Source organism: Rutidosis leptorrhynchoides, chromosome 11 (genome assembly GCF_046630445.1).
Source record: "Rutidosis leptorrhynchoides isolate AG116_Rl617_1_P2 chromosome 11, CSIRO_AGI_Rlap_v1, whole genome shotgun sequence".
Lineage (NCBI taxonomy): Eukaryota > Viridiplantae > Streptophyta > Magnoliopsida > Asterales > Asteraceae > Rutidosis > Rutidosis leptorrhynchoides.
Window position 1 is genome coordinate 69,695,519 of NC_092343.1, and position 13,613 is coordinate 69,709,131.

Here is a 13,613-nt window from a genome sequence, read left to right on the forward strand (position 1 = left end):
TCATCAGTTTTTTCAAAGTTCAATGTATTGATTCGTAGGCTGGGTGCTTTTCAAAATTTTTCAGAATGGAAAATCATAATTCTAAGAAATAGGTGTTATATGTATACATATAACTGTTGATATAGAAACGTTGCGAGATTCAAAATATTAATTGCTAAATCTCGGTAATTGATATGGCAATTCTCGTTACAAGGTACGGATGAGTATATGATAGGGTTTCAATGAATATAATAGATTTTCTTTTTTTTGAAGCGACTTAAGCAAATGAGTAATGAAGTTGCTGGTAAGTTTACTGCTAATGTGGTGAAATATAAACGGTTCTCCGGTAATGATGATGAAAGGGCAATCGTATACATCAAGGTTATAATAAGACTAGTCCGTCTGAAAAGTCGAAGTTGGCTTGCTGGAGCTGTGACAAAATTGGCTAAATTAGGAAGAGATTGCAAAGTTATTTTCGGTAATAACAATGCCAAAGGAGCTAGCACAGATACGTGTTAAACGTTTACTCAGGTTCCGAGTGTTTTCAGGTGCATAACTATATGCATAAATCTTTCCTTCCGTAGATGAAGTGCGGTTGGCTCATCCTCTCGATTGAGGTGTTTTCAAGAATCATGAAAGTTTTGAACACAGATTGTGATCGTCAAGATACAAATGAGGTTTAAGATGAAATCAAGTGGCAAACTTGAAGAAATGTTTAGTTTCATATGTTATAATCAATATTTTAATTCATTTTAATTGTCCAATGTTATTAGTCCACAGTCGATAGTCCACAGTTAATAGTCCAATAATTCATATATAGTTTAATATATAATATTCGAATTAATTAATACGTATCATGACCCGTGTACATGTCTCAGACTCGATCACAACTCAAAGTATATATATTATTTAAGAATCAACCTCAACCCTGTATAGCTAACTCTATCATTACTGCATATAGAGTGTCAATGGTTATTCCAAATAATATATATAGATGCGTCGATATGATATGTCAAAACCTTGTATACGTGTCCCGATATTTAAATTGCGTAAAATAAATAACAGAATTTAAATGACAATAAATAAAATTGCGAGAATTTAAATTGCGATAAATAAATTGCGATAATTAAATTGCGATAAATAAATGTGATAAGGAATTAATAGTTAGCTAGGAACAGTTAGCTAGGATTTTGTTAGCGTGGATTCTTAACAAAATTTCTCATAGTTAATTTGTTTGTTTCTAACAAATTTTATTTTATCAAATGTTTTCTTCATTATGCCACTTGTTGGATTCTGTAAGTCAAAATCCAACTATGAAATTGAATGAAAATAGTTACTTTGTGGTGAACGGATTCGTGTATCTGTGGATGTAAGTAGGATAGTAAATGGACGTTGAATCAGATTTGAAGAATGTACAGTGTAACTTATTAATGTGAAATCTAAATATTCCTCGGGTATTACCTACCCGTTAAAATATTTTCACCATTAACAGTTTGTACAAAAGAATTTTTAATTACAATCTTTATGAAAACATATATACATATATATTTTCTTCAGATGTAATCATGGATTTAATGAGTTAATATGATATTAATCTCATTTTATTTACCGTTAGAACTAGAATATATAATCTCTAAAACATTAGAGATTACATAGTCTCTATGAAGAACGAAGATAATTGACGTAGAACGATACGTAGAACTATAATTACACTCGAGGTACAGAATGAGATGTTGAGGCGTGTGATGTTGAAACTTGGGTTGTTGGTGGTACTGTTGGTGTCGGTGATGTTGCTGAAGCTGATAAGTTTTGCACCATATTCTCCAAATTAATTACTCGAGCTCGAAGTTCGTTGATTTCTTATATTATTCTGGGATGATTGTCGGTTGGAACGAGCGGGTGAATAAGGTTTAGAATTGTGGATAGAATATAATCGTAGTGAGATACTCTGGAAATGAGAGAAAAAATAGTATCACGTACAGGTTCGCGGGTAAGTATTTCAGGTTCTTCTCTAAGAGGTGAATTTGGTTGATGGAAAGGATCGCCTTCTTCTCGTCTCCATTGATTAAGTCGACTACGAACCCATCAGATGAATTGGGGATGGCTGACTGATTGATTCATTCTGGTGACACCGCTTTCGGAGTTTAGGTGAATATCCATGTCGGAATAGCTGTCGGAATAACTATCGGAATAGCTATCGAAATCTGAGAGACTCGAATTGGTTGAGGGATTCATCTCGTACCATCAGATGAAGGATTTTCGATAAGAAATAGATTATAGGATGTAGATTAGTACCCTGCAATACATAATTTACATATGCATATATAATACTAAAATCCCATAAGTTACGGAGGAATCTACGGAAGCTGTCAGGCAAAGGTAACAATAACAGATACGCTAAGATATGAATTTATCTATACACTCTCTATGCAATAGAGGCAGTAAGACATGCCTAGACTAAGAAAGATAAGCAGGTAATTTTCTAAGGATGATAAGCAGATGATTTCCGACTAGAAATGATAAGCAAAACTTTTGACATGCAGACAGACTCACTAATGCATCAAAACAACTATCAGTTAGACACACTAATGCAAGACCTGGTTCGCTAATACCACCGCTCTGATACCAACTGAAAGGACCCGTTCATATACATTATAAACGATTCACAATAGTTGATTACATCGCAAGATATTTGACCTCTATATGATACATTTTACAAACATTGCATTCGTTTTTAAAAGACAATCTTTCATTTCATCTACAGTTGACGATATGCATACCATTTCATAATATATCCAACTATAATTGACTTAATAATAATCTTGATGAACTCAACGACTCGAATGCAACATCTTTTGAAATATGTCATGAATGACTCCAAGTAATATCTCTAAGATGAGCAAATGCACAGCGGAAGATTTCCTTAATACCTGAGAATAAACATGCTTTAAAGTGTCAACCAAAAGGTTGGTGAGTTCATAGGTTTATCAAAAATAATAAAATTCATCATTTTAATAGACCACAAGATTTAATATTCCCATTTCCCATAAACATCATGCATAAAGTTCTTTCATATGGATTGAACACCTGGTAATCGACCTTAACAAGTTGCATATAGAATATTCTCATCATTCCGGGACAACTTCGGACATGATAAATTCGCCAACATTCCGGGAAAACTTCGGACATGATAAATTCGCCATCATTCCGGGAAACTTCGAACATGATAAATTGGCCATCATTCCGAGAAAACTTCGGACATGATAAATTCGCCATCATTCCGGGAAAACATCGGACATGATAAATTCGCCATCATTCCTGGAAAACATCGGACATGATAAATTCGCCATCATTCCGGGAAAACATCGGACATGATAAATTCGCCATCATTCCAGGAAATCATCGGACATGATAAAAAGGCACATTCGATTTCGATAATTCAACCATAGAATGTAGTTTCGATTACTTGTGTCTATTTCGTAAAATAGTTATAAAAGTAGTTCATGTATTCGCAATTCAAAATATATTTCAAAAGCATTTAATAAAGCAGTTGTAAAAACAGCGCATGTATTCTCAGTCCCAAAAATGTAAAGAGTAAAAGGGAATCAAATGAACTCACAATACTGTATTTCGTAGTAATTATGCATATGATGACATTGAGCAAGTGCAAGGTTGGCCTCGGATTCACGAACCTATATCATTCATATATGTATTAAAACATATACTTGTGATCGAATATATATATATATATATATATATATATATATATATATATATATATATATATATATATATATATATATATATAATTTATTAATTATATCCTTTTTATATTAATAACATATATATGTTTCTTATATATTCATTTTGTATATGAAAATATTGATTTTAGTTATGTTATATGTATTAAATATGTTTTATATATATTATTTGTTTGTTACTAATAGTAATTATAATGATACAAAAGTTATATTAATATTGGTAAAAATAATAATAATAATAATAATAATAATAATAATAATTATAAAGATAATAATAATAATAATAATAATAATAATAATAATAATAATAATAATAATAATAATAATAATAATAATAATAATAATAATAATAATACTTGATATTACTAAATAAAGTGATAATGTTAATAATAATTATATTAATAATAAGTATAGTGATATTAATAATAATAATACTTGTAAAAATATCAATTTTTCTGTTACTGATAGTTATGATAATAATAATAATTATAATCATGATAGTAATTATAATTTTAACGCCTTGATTCGAGTAAAAAATTTTTTTTTTTTTTTTTTTTTTTTTTTTTTTGAAAAGTTAAGTTACTGCCTGGACAAGGCTTATGCCGCGGCGCGGCCTGCCTTGTCGCGGCGCGACAATACACTGGAAAATTAATATTTCTTAGCCTTGCTTCTGTTCCCAACATCAGTTATATGCCGCGGCGCGGAGCCCTTGGCCGCGGCGCGACATATAACTGATCCGGGGGCTGATCTGCAACATTTCACTTAAACCAAACTTTTTCACTTTTCATCATACTCAAACATATTTAAAACTGCATAATTCATACACAAACATCAGAAATCAGTTTCTAACATCGTGAACCATCTATAAACAACATTTAGACAACAAAACGTGTTTCCATGAATCAAAACCATCATTTGGTCCCAAATTCAACAATAACAAACATGACTCATTCAAAGCCCTTGGCGTTTAATAAGCGGTAACCGTAGAGCGTGATTACAAAAAGGGACTTGCAATACCACTTACGCTAATGCCAATGCTCCTCTAGCACTTCACACGGGCTCCTTACCTTCACGATGAACCTTAGCACCTAAAACATAAAACATCATGGGGGTAAGCTTTTACACTTAGTGAGTTATAGGAAAGCAATAAACATAAAACATAAACATAAATCATTTGGGCATAATCGAAACACTTATCCTTCAACCCTTAGGTTGCTTGCATACTTTCGGATCCGATCATTCATACCATAGACATGACTTACTAGGCCGAACCTAGTAATCATGTCTAAGCTAACCATAGACATACTAAATATGCCTAAGCTATCATCATCTCATACGTAGACACCCAAAGTGTCTAAGCTAACACGAACCATAGGCAAGATTACTAGCAATGTGATAACCTTGCCTAAGCTAAACATCAACCATAGATACAACTATTGAGCTAACCCAATAGTTCTATCTAAGCTACATAACTAGTGCACTTAGTCGTTACTCTCTTGCACGGATGCAATCCGAGAACACTAAGCCACTCTTGACCCGCCCATATTACCCCCTATAAACTCACCTTGTTTAAATGGATTTCCTTGATCACTTGTGACCTCTTTTCCTTGATTAGCACCTATATATGAGCTAATCTCATTAATCACATAACTAAATCAAAATCATAACTTTCACAAGCTTTTAACACATTCATACACTTACACATTTACTTAACCCCCTAATCACATCAAATACACAAGAACAATTTCACACATAGCCTTTGATCTCATCTTTTCTAATATAACAACATTATCAATCCAACATCATTTTCCTTAATCATGCAAATCTCTAGTTCATCTCTTTTAACCATAACATGCAATTTCCTTCAATTCTTCCATTAAATATCAAATGTGCATAAATCCATTTCTATTACTAGCAACCCTAAATTATCAATTATTCAAATTCTATGACTTACAACAATAACAATAATTCATACATGAACATTCTTCTTCAAAATTACTAGCTAGAACACATCAACATTTCATTGAGGCATTTCATCAAACACTTAGTGTGCATGACTAGAATTTAAGCTAGAACATCATCAAATTGACCATAATCATTCCATACTTTCATAATGCAAGTTCATACTTGAACTTATTCCTAAAATTACTAACAAATTCGTTTTCAATCATACAAGTGTGCACAATAACAACAAACAACAACATTTAAGCCTAAAATTCATCACAATCATCCAACAATAGCAACACTTAGTCATAGAAACTCATACCTTAGCTATTAGAGTTCAAGAACTCTAATTATGCACAAAGAGGATGAAATTGAAGATTCAAGACTTGCTAGAGTGCTTAAGATGTCTTAGATTTCACTAAATCAAGCTTGCATGAACACAATTTTAACAATTGATGATTTCTCCTTGCTCTTCCTCTTGGGTCGCCACTTACAGACACACACACACAATTTCTAATTTATTGTGTACTAATAAAATTCTGCATTTTCTTTTTCTTTTATTTAAACTAGTTTTGCACAATTTACACTTTCTACCCTCCCCATCACATCTATAGTTAGGGAAGTCCTTAATTCTAACTTTGCACCATTAGTCCTTCTTAACTTAACCAATAAACTTAACTTTTATCCATTTAACATAAAACAACCTTTACCATATAATTTCTTAGCAATTAAAATTTACATAAAATAATACCTTAAATATTTGGGATGTTACAACTCTCCCCCTCTTGGATCGTTCGCGTCCTCGCGAACCATTCTTGATGCAACGACGGATAATACTTCAAGAGCCATTCTTCGGGTTCCCATGTACACTCGGAACCTTTTCTAAATTGCCATAATACCTTCAATAATATTACCAACTTATTCCTCAAGTGCTTAACCTTTTGATCCATAATTTTTATCGGCTTTTCCGCATACCTTAACTTATTATCGACCTCAATTTCATTCAAAGGAACATAGGTTGAATCATCCGCCAAACACTTTCTCAATTGCGACACGTGAAACGTGTCATGTATATTACTCAATTCATCGGGTAAAGCCAAACGGTAGGCTACCTTCCCAACTTTCGCCACTATCTCAAATGGTCCCACGAACCTTGGACCCAATTTTCCCCTCTTTCTAAAACGAATGATGCCTTTCCATGGAGAAACTTTTAGCATCACTTTATCACCTACTTGAAATTCTATCGGTTTTCTCCTTTTATCTACATAAGACTTTTGTCGATCTTGTGCCGCCTTTATTCTTTCACGAATTTGGTCAATCATCTCGGTGGTTTGTTGTACTATTTCCGTGCTTCCTAATTCCCGTTGACCTACTTCCCCCCAACAAATCGGGGTTCTACACCTCCTTCCATACAACATCTCATATGGTGCCATTCCAATTGTAGAGTGATAACTATTGTTGTATGAAAATTCAACTAAAGGTAAGTGAGTATCCCAACTACCACCAAAATCGATAACACATGCTCTTAACATATCCTCGAGAGTTTGTATAGTCCGCTCACTTTGACCATCCGTTTGCGGGTGAAACGCGGTACTTACATGTAATTTAGTACCCATTTCCTCTTGAAACTTTCTCCAATATCGCGATGTAAATCGGGTGTCTCGATCCGAAACAATAGAAACCGGCACTCCATGCCTTGCAACAACTTCTTTCATATATAACTTTGACATTGCTTCCGACGACGAAGCTTCTCTTATTGCCAAAAATAATGCACTCTTAGTCAATCTATCAACAATAACCCAAATTGCATCGTGTTGTCTAGGGGTCTTAGGCAACTTAGTCACTAAATCCATCGTAATATGCTCCCATTTCCAAACCGGTACCTCTAAAGGTTGCATCTTACCGTAAGGCATTTGATGATCGGCCTTCACTTGAAGACAAGTAAGACACTTGTGCACATACTTAACTATATCCCTTTTCATTCCCGGCCACCAATAGTCTTTCCTTAAATCTCTATACATCTTCGTAGCACCGGGGTGGATCGAATACTTAGACTTGTGAGCTAAGTCAAGGAGCTCACTTCTAACACCACTTTGCAAAGGTACCCAAATTCTCCCATATCTAAGCCTTAAACCACGAGAATCCACTATAAAATCATTAACTTGCCCCTTGATCCTTTCCTTTCTCACGTTCTCGGGCGATAATGCTTCACCTTGTGCATCACGAATATCATCAAATATTTGAGGTGCTATTACCATAGCCAAACTTGTTATCTTAATCGGTTGATGACTCGACTTCCTACTAAGAGCATCCGCCACCACGTTCGCTTTTTCGGGGTGATATAAGATCTCACAATCATAATCTTTCACTAAATCAAGACCCCTCCTTTGCCTATCGTTCAAATCCCTTTGATCAAACAAATACTTTAAGTTCTTATGATCGGTATAAATGGAAAACTTAGCACCATAAAGATAATGACGCCAAATCTTTAGAGCAAAAACCACGGCCGTCAATTCTAAATCATGCGTAGGATAGCGTTTCTCGTGTTCCTTCAATTGTCGGGAAGCATAAGCTATGACCTTCCCATTTTGCATCAATACACACCCTAAGCCTTTCTTAGAAGCATCACAATAAACCGTCATGTTCTCGTTCCCTTCCGGTAAAACCAATATGGGAGCTTGAACGAGCTTCTCCTTAAGGAGTTGAAACGCTTATTCTTGCTTTTCTTCCCATCTCCATGGCACACTTTTACGAGTCAACTTGGTGAGTGGGGTGGCTATTCTTGAGAAATCTTGTATAAACCGTCGATAATACCCCGCTAAGCCTAGAAAACTCCTAACCTCGGTAGGATTCGTAGGTGGTTCCCATCTCATAATTGCCTCTATTTTAACCGGATCAACACAAATACCCTTCTTGTTAATGACATGACCCAAAAATTGAACTTCACGAAGCCAAAACTCACACTTAGAGAACTTAGCAAACAATCTTTCTCTTCTTAAAGTCTCTAATACTTGTCTTAGATGTACCGCATGTTCCTCTTCACTCCTAGAATATACCAAAATATCATCAATAAATACAATTACGAACCTATCAAGCATCGGTCGACAAACTCTATTCATCAAATCCATAAATGCGGCTGGTGCATTCGTTAACCCAAACGGCATAACCACAAACTCATAATGACCATACCTCGTTCGAAAAGCCGTTTTAGGGACGTCTTCTTCCCTCACTTTCAATTGATGGTAACCCGACCTTAAATCTATCTTTGAAAAGAAACTTGCACCTTGTAATTGATCAAACAAGTCGTCTATCCTTGGCAACGGATACTTATTCTTAATCGTGACTTTATTCAATTCTCGATAATCAATACACATTCTCATAGTTCCATCCTTCTTTTTCACAAATAAAACCGGAGCTCCCCAAGGTGAGCTACTAGGACGTATAAAACCTTTATCTATCAAATCTTGCAATTGAGTCATCATTTCTCTCATTTCCGATGGGGCTAATCGATATGGAGCTTTGGCAATTGGCGTGGCCCCGGGTATCAAATCTATTCTAAACTCTACCTCACGCTCGGGAGGTACACCGGGCAATTCACTTGGAAACACATCCGGAAACTCGTTAACTATCGGTACATCATCTAAATCAACAATCTTTTTCGAATTATCCACAACATGTGCCAAAAACGCACAACACCCGTGAGACAAAAACCTTTTAGCCTTAGCATACGTGCATATAGGAATAGCACGCCTAGCTCTTTCCCCATAAATCCATATAACCTTCCCACTAGGTGATTGAACTAACACAATTTTCTTACGACACAAAATTATTCCTTCATTGTCGTCTAGCCAATCCATGCCCACTATTACTTGAAATTCCCCCATATGCATGGGTATTAAATCAATGACAAACTTTTCATCATCCAAAATAATTTCACACCCCTTAAAGATACTATACACCATCACAGTCTTATTATCCGCTATTTCAACCTCTAATGGGTGTTCTAACATACTTGGGGTCATATTAAAATGCTTACAAAAAGAATATGATACAAACGACCGCGTAGCACCGGAATCAAACAAAACATGCGTAGGTAAAGAGTTTACAATAAAGGTACCTGACACCACATTTTGGGACTCCTTCGCTTCGAGTGCGGTAATCTGATGAGCTCGGGCCCTTGGTCGGCTATCACTAGTCTTCGGTTCCGTCTTAACCTCTTTCTTAACACTACCACTAGCTAAATCCTTCTTGTATTCCGGACATTCGGCTTGAAAGTGACCTTTCTCAAAACAATAATAACATTGCTTACCTTTCTTAGGACATTCGGCGGCCCTATGTCCCGGCTTTCCACAAGAGTAACAATCGGAGGTACCCGCTTTACATTCACCCGTATGATTTTTACTGCATCTAGTACACAACTTGGCTTCTTTCCCACCGCTCTTACCCGACACAAAACCCCCTTTTGACTTGTGCGGGGATTCGGAACCAAACTTACCCTTCTTCGGACTAACATTATGCATCGCCTTAGAGTCTTGATCTAACTTCCGTTTAAACGCCGCCTTCTTCCTAAGTTCATGCTCTCTAACAAGTGCTCTATTCATCATCTCGGCTAAGGTCTTATAAGTGCTCTTATCGATAAACTCACTTATTTCGGGATTCAACTTTTCATGATAATGATCCATCATCAACTTGGGACTTGACACAAAGTCCGGACAAAAACGAGACTTGTCATTAAACTCGGCATTAAACTCGGTCACCGACTTACTTCCATGCTCTATATTCATAAACTCGGATTTCAACCTACTAACCTCGGCGGGCGGAGCAAATTGAGTCATAAACATTTCACGGAATTTGTCCCATGAGAAACTTGTAGCCACGTCTCGCCCATGAGACTTAACTATAAAATTCCACCACTCATAACCACTACCCTTCATTTGATGTGCCGCGTAAATTACCTTTAAATGCTCGGGGCATTCACATAACATAAAAGTTTCTTCAATTTCGTCTATCCACCTTTGACTAACGATTGGGTCAACCTTACCATGAAACTCGGGGGGATGGCAATTTGCGAAGTTCTTATATTCAAAACGGTCATCCTTTCTCTTAGGGGCTTCTACCTCTTCTTGCCTTACTCCACTTCCCCCTTCACCTCTTAAGGTAGGGTTATTAGCAACAAAAGTCTTTAACTTCTCATCTAATTGATCATTGATCAACGTCTTAATCTTCTCTAACAAAGTTGGAGTATAACGTATCAAGGCTTGCCCTATTTGCCCCGAAATGTCATTTGGCATGTTAACTTCTTCCGATTCATTGTGAGAGTCTTCTATAGACTCCGTGGATGGGGTGCGGACGTACTCATCATCCTCATCTTGACCTCGGTTTGGTGATACAATAGCCATACTGAAAATCACAATCAACCCATTAGTTCAAATACCGGTAACACCATTACTCAACAAAATCAAACCATTCGAAAGAATTCCTAACTCGTTTCACCATAACTATAGTAGGCGTTCATGTGTACTAAAATGAAGTAATAACAATGGCCTGTTGTTATTACACCATTCATTACACATTAAGTCCACTATAACATCATGGCTAACGAGTATCAGACTCCTTTCATAAACCAATCATTATACTACGGGTCTAGTAGATGACTCCACCCTATGGAGCATGGCACAACTATACGACTATAACACTTATGCAAGTCCTAAACCGCTTATCCTTTCACAACAATGGTTTAAGCCTAGATAATCCCTATCGTGGATTATCCAAGTCCCTTAAACCACAGCTCTGATACCAACTTTTAACGCCTTGATTCGAGTAAAAAAATTTTTTTTTTTTTTTTTTTTTTTTTTGAAAAGTTAAGTTACTGCCTGGACAAGGCTTATGCCGCGGCGCGGCCTGCCTTGTCGCGGCGCGACAATACACTGGAAAATTAATATTTCTTAGCCTTGCTTCTGTTCCCAACATCAGTTATATGCCGCGGCGCGGAGCCCTTGGCCGCGGCGCGACATATAACTGATCCGGGGGCTGATCTGCAACATTTCACTTAAACCAAACTTTTTCACTTTTCATCATACTCAAACATATTTAAAACTGCATAATTCATACACAAACATCAGAAATCAGTTTCTAACATCGTGAACCATCTATAAACAACATTTAGACAACAAAACGTGTTTCCATGAATCAAAACCATCATTTGGTCCCAAATTCAACAATAACAAACATGACTCATTCAAAGCCCTTGGCGTTTAATAAGCGGTAACCGTAGAGCGTGATTACAAAAAGGGACTTGCAATACCACTTACGCTAATGCCAATGCTCCTCTAGCACTTCACACGGGCTCCTTACCTTCACGATGAACCTTAGCACCTAAAACATAAAACATCATGGGGGTAAGCTTTTACACTTAGTGAGTTATAGGAAAGCAATAAACATAAAACATAAACATAAATCATTTGGGCATAATCGAAACACTTATCCTTCAACCCTTAGGTTGCTTGCATACTTTCGGATCCGATCATTCATACCATAGACATGACTTACTAGGCCGAACCTAGTAATCATGTCTAAGCTAACCATAGACATACTAAATATGCCTAAGCTATCATCATCTCATACGTAGACACCCAAAGTGTCTAAGCTAACACGAACCATAGGCAAGATTACTAGCAATGTGATAACCTTGCCTAAGCTAAACATCAACCATAGATACAACTATTGAGCTAACCCAATAGTTCTATCTAAGCTACATAACTAGTGCACTTAGTCGTTACTCTCTTGCACGGATGCAATCCGAGAACACTAAGCCACTCTTGACCCGCCCATATTACCCCCTATAAACTCACCTTGTTTAAATGGATTTCCTTGATCACTTGTGACCTCTTTTCCTTGATTAGCACCTATATATGAGCTAATCTCATTAATCACATAACTAAATCAAAATCATAACTTTCACAAGCTTTTAACACATTCATACACTTACACATTTACTTAACCCCCTAATCACATCAAATACACAAGAACAATTTCACACATAGCCTTTGATCTCATCTTTTCTAATATAACAACATTATCAATCCAACATCATTTTCCTTAATCATGCAAATCTCTAGTTCATCTCTTTTAACCATAACATGCAATTTCCTTCAATTCTTCCATTAAATATCAAATGTGCATAAATCCATTTCTATTACTAGCAACCCTAAATTATCAATTATTCAAATTCTATGACTTACAACAATAACAATAATTCATACATGAACATTCTTCTTCAAAATTACTAGCTAGAACACATCAACATTTCATTGAGGCATTTCATCAAACACTTAGTGTGCATGACTAGAATTTAAGCTAGAACATCATCAAATTGACCATAATCATTCCATACTTTCATAATGCAAGTTCATACTTGAACTTATTCCTAAAATTACTAACAAATTCGTTTTCAATCATACAAGTGTGCACAATAACAACAAACAACAACATTTAAGCCTAAAATTCATCACAATCATCCAACAATAGCAACACTTAGTCATAGAAACTCATACCTTAGCTATTAGAGTTCAAGAACTCTAATTATGCACAAAGAGGATGAAATTGAAGATTCAAGACTTGCTAGAGTGCTTAAGATGTCTTAGATTTCACTAAATCAAGCTTGCATGAACACAATTTTAACAATTGATGATTTCTCCTTGCTCTTCCTCTTGGGTCGCCACTTACAGACACACACACACAATTTCTAATTTATTGTGTACTAATAAAATTCTGCATTTTCTTTTTCTTTTATTTAAACTAGTTTTGCACAATTTACACTTTCTACCCTCCCCATCACATCTATAGTTAGGGAAGTCCTTAATTCTAACTTTGCACCATTAGTCCTTCTTAACTTAACCAATAAACTTAACTTTTATCCATTTAACATAA